Genomic DNA, 15,195 nt, shown 5'->3' on the forward strand with positions numbered 1-15,195 from the left:
TCAAAATCCATACAGTAATTTTTGCTGTGGATCACAGGGTGCAGAGTGGAGATGGCCTAGATTCATAATCCAGTGAAATATCTGCGTCACCTCTTACAGTTTTCCTGTAATCTGAGCTCAAAGATGAGAATATATAGAGTATAGTACAGTAAATTGTGCAAAGTTTACTATGAATTTTCTCAAAATCCGTACAGTAATTTTTGCTGTGGATCACAGGGTGCAGAGTGGAGACAGCCTAGATTCATAATCCAGTGAAACATCTGCGTCACCTCTTACAGTTTTCCTGTAATCTGAGCTCAAAGATGTCAATATGTAGAGTACAGTAAAGCAAAATGGGAAGATTTTACTATGAATTTTCTCAAAATCCATACAGTAAATTTTGCTGTGGATGACAGGGTGCAGAGTGGAGATGGCCTAGATTCATAATCCAGTGAAATATCTGCGTCACCTCTTATAGTTTTCCTGTAATCTGAGCTCAAAAATGAGAATATATAGAGTATAGTACAGTAAATTGTGCAAAGTTTAATATCAATTTTCTCAAAATCCGTACAGTATATTTGGCTGTGGATCACAGGGTGCAGAGTGGCGACAGCCTAGAGTCAGAATCCAGTGAAATATCTGTGTCACCTCTTACAGTTTTCCTGTAATCTGAGCTCAAAGATGTTAATATGTAGAGTACAGTAAAGCACATTGGGAAGATTTTGCTATGAATTTTCTCCAAAACCGTACAGTAATTTTGTCTGTGGATCACAGGGTGCAGAGTGGGGGTCACCCAGAGTCATAATCCAGTGAAATATCTGCGTCACCTCTTATAGTTTTCCTGTAATCTGAGCTCAGAGATGAGAATATATAGAGTATAGTAGAGTAAATTGTGCAAAGTTTACTATCAATTTTCTCAAAAGCCGTACAGTAATTTTGGCTGTGGATCACAGGGTGCAGAGTGGGGGTCACCCAGAGTCAGAATCCAGTGAGATATCTGCGTCACCTCTTACAGTTTTCCTGTAATCTGAGCTCAAAGATGAGAATATTAAAAGTACAGTAGAGTAAATTGGGTAAATTTTATTGTTAATTTTCTCTGAATCATACAGTAATTTGGGCTGTGGATCACAGGGGGGAAAGTGGAGATAAACCAAAACTGGGAGTGGATTGTGAAGTAAAATAGTGTGAGGACAGAAAACACTTCGTTTCTAAGCCAGTCGGCACCTATACCGTAATATGCATAAGAGTAGTGCAACAACATTTTAGGTGCGGCTGGCGGGGCGGCTAGCTTGACTGTGACTTCGTAAGTGAGGGCTCACTTGACCGCAGTCCCCAAAGCTCTGATCCTAGAATCGCCCCTGGTATATACTGTATAATATGAGTGAAAAGTAATGAAAGTTGGCACCCATGTAGAGAAGGTAACCCAAAGAAGTGTTCAACTGACAGTTTCATATCAACAATCACAGATGGTTTTTAATAAATGTTTAACATGAGTTTATCACATTCCTCTAAAGTTGTTACATTTCAGCAGACTTGTTCTTTGATTTCTCGGGAGCATGAACGCAGTTTGGGATGAAACTGAGCACAGGCGTAGAGCAGGTGGAGCAGAGGAAGGATGTGTTCAAAGTTTTACGTCAACTATCAGGGATGATTTTTAATGATTTTTTGAAAAAGACGCAATCAGGCTGCTGGTATGTGTGCGCGCGCCCGTATGTTTTATACGTGAGCGCGCGTCCATGTTTGTGATCAGCACAGGAGAAAAGGCGCTGCCGTAAAGCAGAGTGTAGACGCGCAAGAAAACTTATGCGGCGGACGAGAGGCGGGTGTCTCCACCGCGGCTCACAATCACGGCTCACTGTCCCGCCGTACCGTGAAGCCTGAAGAGACGATGAAGAATTAATTTAGCGCTGGGACTGGAACTAGTGTTCTAGTTTGTGTTTATCACGGACTCGTTAGGGCGCTGCACACTCGCTCTCTCAGCACATTCGCGCTCAGAAAGAAGCGCGCATAGAGCCGACTAACGTGGAAACAGGTGAAGAGACGAAGGTAAGCGGTACGGTTTGCTGACGTCACAGTGAAACCCAGCGTCATGGCTTTAACATTGAACAAATCCGCACAGGCTCAGAGACAGACCTCATCCTTTAACCGTGCATGAAAAATGAAGCTGAGACAGGAGCTCAGCGTCACAGCTGGAACAACATCAGCTGACATTAAAGAAAAGCAGACATTTGTTCCCTGATAGCAAAGATGGAGAGCGTGAGGGAACTACAGAGAGGAGGACACGGGCAGTGTGAGACACACAGCCTTGTGTGTCTCACACTGCCCTGTGATTACACTCCACACAGTATCATTAACACTAATGAAAAGATAAAGTAATAAGTTACTGTAGTTCTCAGTTACAGCCTCATGTTTCCTCCACGTTCGTCTCTTTCAGACATCAGCAGGAGGGAGGACGACCCCCCAGTGTGAGGACGATCCTCACCACATGAATGGGGGACAGGAGGCGCAGCTTCCAGCCCAGCTGGTAGGAAAGCCCTCCTCAACTTCTCTGTAACTATGGACTCTGCCTGTTGCCATGCGTGCAGGCGTTTCGGTCCACAGTGATGTCAGTCAGTGCTTTTTAAAGATGTGCAGGGTGTGAAATCTCCTGTTTGATTGTTAAATGTTCGTTCACTTTGTTTGTGCTCCCAATAAATTCACTTCATAGATGAAACAGGAAAAGGGTTGGCGTAATAAGCAAATGCTTCAGCCAATACCTTTTGATTAGCTTTGTCTCATGCTTTCTTGCTTTGTGGTAGATCTTTGTTCTGTTTTCACTGAGATATTTGAATGCTAATCAATAAAAAAAAAACAGTTCAATGTTGCCTCTTGTTTTGGTTCTGTGCCCCCATGAAAAAACACCCAGAGCCCACCCTGGTAAATCTGGTGTGGAAACGCCACTGCTGTCAAAATGTGTCTTTAAGTATCAAATATTGTATATAAAAATGTTCCTTCCACTCATTTTCATGTCCTTTTTCTGCACACTGAAATCTCAGGCAATGCTTAAACATGAATCTGTCAGCACCTAGAAACACAAGAGCCTAGAATCACTGCTTTTTCTTCTCATGCGCTTGAATCAGTGTCAGTCATTCAGCACAGAGACTTCAAACACTTGCACAAAACAATCAAGCGGTCCTTCCAAATCTGATATTCGAGCACACGGTAATAAAAACACTTGACATGTAAAAGATAATAATCTTCTGTCTGAATCTTCACAGAAATGCAAAAATCAACACGTAGAATAGAAAAGAAAACAGCAGATTTTTGGTCGCAGAAGTGAAGAAAACCCTGTTTTCCTTTTCCTACAACATTAGACAAAACACATGATTCCATCTTTCTCATGCAAACACTCACCTACAGAAGTTGTAAACAGGCAGAGAAGAATCAAAGCCAGCAAAGCTTTCCTGCACATGTTCTCAGCAGTGACGCTGGTCAGAGCTGTGCTTCTTCCTCTTGGGTTAGTGAGCGCTCAGAGCAGCAGGACACAGGGGTACAGACCTTTATACACTTGTCCATGTGTGTGTGTTGACAGCAGTCACGTGCTCACGATGCGTCTGCCCATCACTGTCACCATGGTTGGTTTCAACATGTTCAAAATAAAGCTTCAATCAATCAATCAATGGTTACAGGCGACGCTCTGAAACTGATGATCAAAGATGTCAGGTTATTGTTTCCATGAAGTCAAATAAATCCACTGTATGTTTAGATAGTGTGTTAGTGTCGTTTCCATGGTAACACTGACTATAAAAGCAAAGGCGATCCATCAGTCCAGATCAATAATGTGAGCTCATTTAAGCGCACATGTATTTTTGGGTATTCAGAGAGGTTGATGTACTCTGTCCACTGATAACTGCTGACATCTAGTGGAAATTTGATGACATTACATCAACAGTTTGTGTGAAATGAATAAAATGCAGATATACTCTAAAAATAAAATACTACAGAACTAAATAGAACACATTAATTCACACAAGGGGAAGTCATGTGACCGTGATGACAGATGTCATTGGGTGGAAAGATCAGCGCCATCAGAACACTGACTGATCTGCAGTCTGTGGCATGAAACAGTCATTCATCACTTAGCTCTCTGTAACCTGATGGAGTCAGTGTGTAAAAGAAGGTGATGCAAAGATCTGGATGGAGCAGATGGAGCAGAGCAGAAGAAGAGCAGACGCAGAGTTTCAAAGGCGCCATCATGGCTCAATAATATCAAAATAATACAAATACTAACAAACAGGAACTCAGATGGTTCTGTTCAGCTTTGGGTTGAATGTTTTATATTTATATTACTTACAATAAATACATTTTAAGAGGTGTTGTTATCCACTGAAACTCCAGTCAGGGCTGAGCTTGGCCCCCAGTGTTTCAAGATACAAACATACGCCCCACTGTGTGCTTGATCCAACATACACACAGTGGTGAGAACAAAATAGGCACATTCAATAAATCTGATGGTCATTTTGTGTGAAAACTCCAAATGGCCTGTACAGCGCTTTACTTGGTCCTAAGGACCCCAAAGCGCTTCACACATCCAGTCATCCACCCATCCACACACACATCCACACACTGGTGATGGCAGCTACGGTGTAGCCACAGCCGCCCTGGGGCGCACTGACAGAGGCTGCCGGACACTGGCGCCACCGGGCCCTCTGACTTGTATATCATGTTTAACCTGAGTAGCCAAAGAGCGGGGTCTGAAAACGATGAAGCCGGGAGTCCGCTGCTCTCGCCGGCTGGAGTGACCACTGAACCCCCCGGCTTGCTATCGAGCTGGTGGGTAACAGACGTCTCTGAAAACGTCGGCGCACTTTTGCAAATATGCAATGTCTTGATAAACCCAGCAGATATTTGAAGTTTACACAGCTCCTTTCTCCCCTTAATATATGTTAAAAGTTTATTTTGTGGCCCAGAAAGATTAATAAGACTAATTTTAAAACTTAGTAGCGGCCGCCATTGTTGGCAGCTGAAATTTGGCTGGGTCGCGCTATGAATTCTGGGATATGGTGGGCCACGAAGGACACACCCGACCCATCCTTCAAATTCGGGGAAATGAAGGACGCATTTGAAGGAGTCGAGGAATCGGGACAGCCTTCGTCGCCTGGCTGTGACGTCATCGGCCTTCAAATGCGGCCTCCAGAGGATGCAGCCGACGTTTTGGGACACAGCTTGTGTGTCTTTGTTGGACAGAGTCATGTGACCTCCCAGGGACTACACATGGAAACGAGCAGTTTAGCTCAAATCTGGCAGGTTTCCATCGTCTGTTTTTGTCCTGATGTCCATGAACATGAACACTGTCCCTGTCAAACACGTCCAGATAATCTGATCCAGTGTTGTTCTTCTTCTGTGGTGTTTGTGATGGAGCAGCAGCTGCTGATCCTGATGTCCTCCACCAAGGGGGCAGCAAATTCAGCTGACTGTCATCATTTATTAAAAAGATGTAACAATGTGACATAATGCAATATAATAGTGTCAGTTACACATTGTGGGTTGCACTGTGGCCAGAATGGACATTACCTCCTGCCTAATGGAAGCTGTCAGCCATCCTGCAACCATGAATTAGATAAGCAGAAGTGAAGGGATTGTTAACAACAATTTAATAATAAAATGTAATGTGATAGTTGCACTTTATTAGCTACCCACAATCGTATGAATGATAACCATGAATGCACTGCATGCTCATAGCAAGTTCTTTAGGTTTAAAGTGAGATCCTGCTTTAAAGGGCGCTTCATCTGCTGGGAATGACATGTTTCTTCTAGTATGTAAGGCTCAGCCCATCTTACTGGGACTTACTTTTGTAGATCCACATGCTCTAAACCTGGTGCTCCATGATTGGTGCAGAAGCTTTAAGCTACTATTAACAAATAATGACCATGGACTTAGTTGTTACTACAATAACTTATCATTGAGCAACTTTTAATTTTACTTGTAAAACTATGCAAGTAGAATTCAATGGGGCACAGTGAGCTGAGCACAGGCCCACTCTGTGACACTCAGAGGTTTGTGGATATCATACTGAGAGTATTGGACACAGTGCAGCCAGCTTGCAGCCACTTTCCCACCACTTTAGCACAATGTTTACATGAGACTCAGCCACACTAATGTTCCTGGGCAGACATGTGGTGCAGCATAGCTGATGGCACTGTACCTGCAGCTGTCATGGACAAGAACCACCCAATACCTCACCCAAGCCAAGCCTGTGCTGATGTTGTGATCTGAGACCGAGACACTAACCCAGGATCATGATATGATGTTGTGAGAGTTTCACTAAGAATTAGCTCTGATTACAAGATTTCAATCTATCGTAACTCTAATTTGTATTTACTTCAGTTTGTTCATCTTCGAGCTGTGTGCAGCTGAGGACAGTCTTATTATTACCAGGTGAGGATATGTAACAGCCACAGTCTGTAGAGATGATGTCACCATGGAGTGGTGTCTCCTTTCCAGTGATGTCACTGGAGCTGCCAATATGTGCTCCAGCCAAAGCTACACCAGAGGGTTGTGCTGTGTAACAGGTTGGTGCAGGTGGTGTTATCTACATTTGAACATTAGGCAACAGTCTCATGAAGACACTTTCTATTGTTCACTAAAGACCAACAATAACAGAGACAAAGGGAGAGCAGCAGAACTAGTGCTAACAATTAGCACTGCTAGCCTGCCCACCAACACCAGCTAATGTTATAAAAACGATGATCAATGATTTTGCTGTAACGGCTCCAGCTGTCTGTGTCAGGGACACGTTGGAGATGAAGTGAGTGATCCAGTGACAAAGGTTTGGAAACCTGCAGTCAGCTGAGACTAAAGGAGTCACCTGACCGAGAGACGAAATGTTTCACTGAGAACGTCCAGATGAACAGAATCAACCTTTGGGATAATCTGTTCCACACATCCATGTTTCACTTACTGCATTATATTTCCTCATTGCTGTGCACACAGGCCTGTGGCTTATAACCAACTCCAAGTTCAGACTCAGAGGCTGCTGAAGCTGTTTTCTGGAACAGAGACGTGTTGGATATAAAACCAACTCTTCTTTATGTGTCAGCACTGAGGAAAGGAGCAGCTTCGTTTCTAAGTGTATGAAGGACTGTAGCAGTGTGTGTGTGAGCTTTATTTCACAGACAGAACCATGTCAAAAACACAACTTCAGGTAAAAACAATACAAAATCAAAGAGTCTGATCAGAAGGATTAAACAGAGGAGTGTGGGACTGTTTTTAACAGACAGCAGGTTAAGCCAGGCTGGAGGAGTAAACTGAGCCTCGGTGTGAGCAGCAGTGTGTTTGACAGGAAGCTGAGATAAACAGTCTGGAGCCCATTTAGTGCTTCATATGAAAGTGTGAGGATTTGAAAGCAAATCTAAAATCAAGCAGGAGTCAGTGTGAGAATGATTTGTGCTTTTCCTCAGTCAGATGCTGGGAGTTTCAGTTCATCCATGTTCAGCGTGCTGTGCTTTGTGTAACAGGAGAATATGACAGTATAAATCAAGTCTTCATGTCACTGAAAGCCTCCACAGTCTGCTATGGAGGTGCATCAGTTTGGATTTACAAGAAGAACATTTCTTAAACCTGCCACAAGATGGCGCTCCAACAGAAGGGATGTCCACAGTGTAACACAGACACACACATACTGTGTGAATGTGTGAGTGAATGGGCTTTCAACACAAGGCTTCTGCTGCTACCTTTAATTACATAATTAGCTAACAAGAACAAACTGTTAATTACCACCAAAGAACGGCTCCAGATTTTAGCTGCTGACCATTTTGTGAAACGTTGATTACATCAGCTTATTGTTGATTTTTCAACCTTAATATCAGCTGCTTTAAAGGAGCCTGGTTCTCTCGCAGTAACACTTTTCTTCACTAGATGCAGTGCAGGCACAGTCTGTGTTTCTAAACTACACACTAATGTTCATTGTTGTGCAGCTAAATCCTCCCTCTGGATGGGAAGAATCCCTGTCAGGCTTCAAACACCTGGCTTGGTGTTCTGGAGCTAATGTGTCACCTGTGAGGACTCTGAGATGAACACACAGCAGACACTTCAGTTCTCCGTCTGTGTGTCCTCAGTTTCCCAGCATGCCTTGGCTGTGGTGGTGGAGGTGAATGAGGGGGAACATGCTGCTCTGTCAGCACTCAGGTTTCATACCTGGTGATCTCAGAGGACAAAGCGGCGTTACAGCAGCGCACGTTGATGAGACCTGATGCTCTGAACAGTTCAGACTTCAGCCTCACTCTGAGAAAACAAACGACTGACTGTCAGCAGCAACTACACCTGCTCCATCAGTGACGGAGAGAAGAACTGAGACTGAGAGACATACAGCTGCAGGTCAAAGGTCAGAAACGCCCGCTCTTTGTACGGGTCAGGAGTTAGTACTGCAGAGGTCAGAGGTCAGCTTGCTGACAAACCATTTGAAACAGTTTGGAGCTAAAAGCACAACAGCAGAGGAAAGAAGAGACACTGCAGAGATGATGCAAAATATTGTGTTTTGTTCTCAGCTGTCAAAAAGTGTAACACACGTGTTCCAGCACAGCCTTTGTGTACTTTCACTTCTCCATACTGTCCATTGGAAATCCTGTTTGTTACTTTTTGATTTCAGTCCATGTGTCCAAAGCAAACTTCTGTCCCACACTTTCTCTGCTGACTCTTCACCGATGCTCAGATGATCTCAGATGATTTCACCAGAACTCATCAAAATTCGGGCTCCACAGAAACCCAGACGTCACTAAACAAGCGTAACAAGCAAAGTGAAAACTGGTCGTTCAGCTTTATTGACCAAAGATAAGCTCACATGTCACCTCATGACACAGACACTTATTTCCACAGCATGCACGAGGACTGACAATAAGTGTCTATAAAGCCACTTCTATCTGCCACACCTGTGCTTCTGTCATGGTTGCTCTCCTCTCACTCTGTCATTTATCCACAGTCTGCCTCCCTCTGCTCCGTCAGCTGACGTCCTCTCTACACCACCTGCTGTGTTTTATCCTGCAAAAACACATTTAAGAAGCGTTGCACCGAGTAACGGGAGGAACTGCTATAAAATCCATTTAAAGGAGGTGGTGCTGAGTGCTGTGACTGGGGTCCCACCACTGACATCACGGGTGGAGGACATGTTGGAAAACTGCTACAAAGTGCTGTGCAGCCAGCAGAGCTTACGGTCTGTCCTGTGTGTCATACAGGCTCTCACACTTAGTGTTTCTGTGACACATTGAAGAGAAGTTTGTGTTGTTCACAGTTGTGCTTGTACTGAGTGACAGCTGACATGACCTAACAGGAATAATGTGTCTGTGCTGAATGAGAAGTAACACACAATGAAGTCTTGATGCATCTCAATCATCCAGGAAAGTGAGTCTGTTGGTTCTGTTCATCTGGACGCAGCGTTTTGTGGGAGAAACGTGTCGTCATCATCAGGTGACGTCTTCAGTCTCAGCTGCAGGTTTCAGTCTTACAAACAGGACATTTGCATAAAGACTGAAAGCAGCTGCAGGAACGATGGGCTGGGAGCTCCGTTCCTTCATCTTAATTATGCAGATTCTCAGGACCATTGATCAACAACCACTGATCCATGTCCATGAGTCCCATTCACAGAGATGTGGGAATGGCTGCAGTCACAGCATGTAAGATGGAAATAAATGAGAAGTATTTAGCTGAAGTGGATTTGATTTATGTTAGTTCTTTTTTAACTTGTAGTTCTACATTGGAAGATTATTGTGATATTGAAATATAAAAATACATTTATATTCTATTATTTTCTTTCTCAAAATAAGCGTCACACTCGTGGAAGCCGGTGTAGCCGCCGAAACGCCTGCATTTATGGAGACTTTCAGCCCCAGGTAGGCCAGTTATGGATCTTGGATCCACATTATGTCAGCAGCTGTTCTCCACCGTGAACTGTGTTCAAACAAACATGCTCACGCCTCACAGACGACAGCTTACAGTCCTGTAGAGATAAAGTGACTTCGTACAGCCCCGACCTGCAGACGCTGTGCGCAGAGGTTCAGGAGCAGAAGTCCCGTTGTAAACATATCACGGCAGACCCGACGATGTTTGCATGAACGCGCTTTTCAGCATCTCTTTATTGACCACTTTACACACACGGTTGCTGTGCGCACACAGCCGGCTGTAGCTTTGCAGCTCACAGCCCGACACACACCAACAACAGCAGAGAGAGCACAGACGTTAAGGCGAAAAGCAAAGTGAAAACTCGTTGTTCAGCTTTATTGACCAAATATAAGCTCACATGTCACCTCATGACACAGACACTTATTTCCACAGCATGCACGAGGACTGACAATAAGTGTCTATATTTTTTTTTTCTTCTTCTTTTTTTTTGTCCCGTTTGGATCTTTAGCCATCAGAATTGTTGTCTTAAGGCCAAGAAAGACACCAAGCGGATTTATTTTACCAAGTGGATCATCATGGCCTTGCCATATTGGTCCATTTGATTGAGCTTTATTATAATTATGAATTTATTTTATTTTCGGTTACTACAAACGGGACAGACATGACTGGGGGACAGGACAGGGGGAAAGAATGAAAGAAAGAGAGGGAGAGAAAGAAAACCAAAGGGGAGAAGAGACGGTGAGAAGGGGGGGAAGAGAGAAAAAAAAACACAAACAAAACACCTGGATCACCTGTATGGAGAACAAAAACAGAAGAGAAAGCAAACAGCAAACAGCAACATAATAAAAAAACAGCACCATCACAATAAACTAGCTAGCAGTAGATATCAGTAGATATTAAATAATAAAGATAGACAGCGCACAATGTGCTTTGAGGCAGCAGCCAAGAAAGCTGTAGTCCGCGTCTGTGAATACCCGTGTGTACACCTGTGTGCATACCTGTGTGGATCAGCATGCTTGTATTCCAAAGGTTTCTCCATGTAACAATCTGCTAGGGAGTGTGGGGGCCACAGCCCCGTCCACCAGGGCATGAAGCAGGTATGGAGGAGATCCAGGTCCCAGATATCCAGAGGCCCCAGAGTACAAGGACCCGAGGAGGACCACCAAAGGGGGGGAACCGTGCCACGCTCCTGGGAAGAGCTGAGTAGAGCCCCAAAGGAGAGGTCACCCCGCAGCTACGGAGCAGAGGCCAGAGGGGGTTGCAGTGGCGTGCCCGCGGGCTCTGCCGGCAGCCAGCTGTGCCAGAGAGGACCGAGCTTCAGGCCCAGAAGCCTGAGGGCACCCCACCCCCCGGAAGGAGCCCAGCCGGGCCACAGGCGCCAGGCCCCGCCAATCAGCCACCAGGAGTGAGCCGGTACATACATGAGCGCACAGCCCCAGACGACAAGGACCACCAACACACCAACGTCTGAGGGCATCAACCACCGGCAGGGAGTGTGGTGAGGGGAGATAGGCCTCCGTACTTTAGAGGGCCTGAGATGTTCCCAGAGAGGTCGAGTCTAAGACCCAACCTGACATATAGACACAGACGAACAGGCGCACGCGGACACAGACGTGCATTCCCACCCCATATGCACAACCAAATACTCGGCACTCACCCAACGTGTAGACAGACACAAATAGACACTGCACAGACAGTCGCACTCCCCAAACATACTCTATATCCCAGGTCCAGGTACCCCCGCCCTCAGAGGGGCAAGCCGCACCTAGACCCAGGAGATGTAACCCTTCTCTCTGGGGTGGAGGCAAGCGGACCGCCTCCTTATCTGCAGTAGCGGGGAGGCCCCGCATCCCAGACCCCAGTCTGACGGCCAGCACCTCCTCCCAGCCCCCCAGCCCTGACGGCTAACAGAACCGGGGTGAGTGAAGACCTCAAACCTCCCTACGCCCGCTCATATGTAGTGTTGCTGTGTGCTGTTCTAAAGTGCATTTAAAACTCAGGAGAGCATGGTACTAGCTTCCTCTCAGAGAGCAGCACGGCTCCTCCCGAAAACCCTTAGTGCCTAAATGCATTTAAAATTGAGGGTAGGGGACCAGCGCCAGAGGTGGGTTGGAGTACACCGACCATCCTCTGGATGCTGTAAAACGTGCCCACCCCCAAGGCCCTACATGTATGTGTTACGTGAGAGTGTGAGTAATGTGGATGTCTAGGTTGCAGGATAAAATTGAGGCACAGGCGGCCAGAAGGGGACAGAGGGGGAGTGCCTCCCCTGCACCCTGGTGACATACCTGCACCCCAAGCCCTGCGTGTGTGGGTGGGTGTGGTAGAGCGGGAATAGGGAGGCAGCTGAGGATGGGGAGGGAAGAAAGGGAGGGGCAAGCGGCCCCTCCCTGGGGCCAGCTCCCCGCTGACCCCAGTAGGCACCCCCACACTCTGGAACCCACCAGGGCAAGGGGGCCCAGGCCCATCCGGACCGGGGCCCGCAGCAGCAGCACCTCCCAGCCCCACAGAGTCCGGGGCAGCCCACCCGACTCCACCCTAGAGAAAACTGCACCCACCCCATCATCCAATCATCTCCCAGACTACACAAGACAATAGACACCCAGGTTGAGTTCATTCTCCACCTCTCCTATATCTCTCCCCCACCTGCAGAGTGAGCTCCTGTAGTGAGAAGACCACCTGCAAAGATATAACAACCTCCCCACCAGTTAGAGAGCCCCCTAGTAGGGCCGATGCACCAGAGGTCCCCTGCACTGGGGCTGAGCCCCCCGGCACCCACCCGCCCACTGCTCCGGCGACACAACAGCCAGGACCCAAGCCCCCAAGGCCCGGCCAGCACCCCAGACCGGGGGGCGGAGCACCCCCAGACCCCCAAGCCTCCACGCCCGTCCCGGACCCTCCCAGGGGCAGCCAGGCTACCAGGCCAGTAACCAACGTCCGCCAGCACAGACCCTCCCCCATCTCCGCTGTACGCAGCCACAAGGAAAACACCATCCAAGAGCCCCAGAGCTCCTAACCAGGTCATGGCCACATCCCCCAGGTTAGGCCCTCTAGGGAAACGTCCCTAGGGACTCCCCAGAGAAACTACATTTTCTAAGAACTGTCTGACGTTCACCTCTCACTCTCAGAAAGTAGACTTTCTTTTATTCACTAGTGAGATAAAATGCATTTCTTGGACAACATGACTTTGATATATTTGTTTTCCAGGAGCAAAGGTCTGTTTATACTGGCGAGCGATGCAGGCAGGAGGACTCTTTACACTGTGACTGACTAATCAATCTCTTCATCATGACTTCTGCTGTCGTGGTTTTAAACCTGCGCAGTGGAGAAAAGAAGCTGAAAGAAGCTTCCTGCAAGTATCTGACGTGTCTTTAAAGAACTAAATCCTCCTCATCCTCACAGACACTCCCTCCTTAACCAGTTTCTTAAACTAGCTAACAGGTGGAACGACACCACTGCGTACCAAAGGTTATAAAGTTAACCACACAGCAGACACTCTCGGTGCGTCAGCTGTGTGGAATCGAGTTGTTCTTGCATTAATACACATACTGAAGGAACTGCCATGAGAAAGGTGAACTGAAGCTTTGATGCTAAAGTTAAGAACCTTTTGTTCACACTGGCAAGTGTTCAATGTTACCATTTATGCCAGTTTATTAACAAAGTACTTTTAAAAACAGCAGCAGGGCTGACAAAAGTGCAATAAAACCAAAAATCTATGAAACAGCAAATAATGAAATATTTTCATTTCAAGACCTTTTTATTAACTCTTCTCCGGCCTTTATAGCACATTTACTTGTCTTACACTCTTTCAGTTGATATGAGTGACCAATATCTAATTCATTAGCTCACTAGTGCTTTACTGTTATATTCAGTCTGCTGACTGAGATCAGGTGACATTAAAAAAATCGCTCGTGAATGAAATGTGAAAACAAAAATCATTGTGATCAAAGCTCTCTTGTTTGCTCTGAGGCACTAAAGCCTGCACAGGTAATAAGCTTCTTGTCTTTAAGTGAGGATTTCCATTCGTTTGCAAGCAAATGAAGAAACAAAAGTTTGTACGGACTTTAGCGCCCTGTTGTCCTCATGTGTGGACGTCACATTTTATTTTACCGCCCATCTAGTTTCATAACCACAGGTTGCAGGAAGGGGAGCTTCAGTACATGTTCACGTACTGTGTTGTGTGATATACTACAAGTGTTTGTCCCATAAAGTATTTGGACAATGAACTCTGCTGTAGCTGTGTCTCTGTCCAAAGTAAAACAATCAGGATGTGTTGAAGTGCAGAATCAGAGTTTTAATTGGAGGGATTTAACAAAAGAACTGCTTTAACTGCTTACTGGCTGCGTTCAGCTGTTACTCACAGGGCACCACAGTGGGTGACTGTTCATGTGTGATTGGACACATTTTTAGGCCTGATGCCATTTCTGACACAACCCCAAAGAGATGTTTTGTCTCCTCCTGAGATTCAGCCACTGAGCTTCCACTTGGTAGGCAAATGTGTAAAGAACTATATTCAGGGGCGTTTTTAGCCCGTTTTGGGGGGTGCTTCCCAAAATGGATCAAAGCACCCCCAAAGATTTCTTACTTTTTTGACAATATTTGGTGTTTGTGTGATACACTACAAAAAATATAGAAAGTATACAGTACTTGGTTGAGATCTTTTAACAGCAGAAGTATAGATAACCCCCCTCCCAGAATGGTTTGTTCCAGCTCTCCCCTGCTCTGGCTCTGGTGCCCTTTGTGCCAGAGAGATGGTGGCTGAGACGCAGCAGAGCGGAGGTGGAAGTGCCTGGCTTAAAACAGGACATGTTAGCTGCATTTAACCTTCAGTTACTCTTTATATAGTTGGTAGGAGTCAGACCATGTTTCTGTTTACCTGAAAAACATTACACCAGGTAACCTGGTAATCTTCAACCAGCTCCGCCATTAATGAGTCACCCAAGCAACAGACATCCACTACTGTAAATGCAACTGCTGCAAAATGCACAAGCCCTGAAAAGGTTGTGAAGTTATTCTATCCAGAATATGTATTGCACACTGACACTGAGCTTGAGCAAGTCCGCCAACAATACTTTGAGTTGTCAAAGAAAGGTGAAGAGCGCAGCTGCAAAATGTCAAAGGAGCTCAGATGTCGGCTCATCCGAAACACCATGACTAGTATGATTGCAATCCTGAGGGCAAAAGGGGATGGAGAATCGCATAGATACCCATCAAAACCAGAAATTACAGCAATGGCAAAGAGAATAGTGCAGTACTACCCTATGCTACAGGACCAAGGCATCAAGAATACATGGGTAAGTGAAATGCATCCACTTCAATACCAAAGTGTTTCATGTTGGACA

This window comes from Aulonocara stuartgranti (genome assembly GCF_965226115.1).
Source record: "Aulonocara stuartgranti genome assembly, chromosome: 3".
NCBI lineage: Eukaryota > Metazoa > Chordata > Actinopteri > Cichliformes > Cichlidae > Aulonocara > Aulonocara stuartgranti.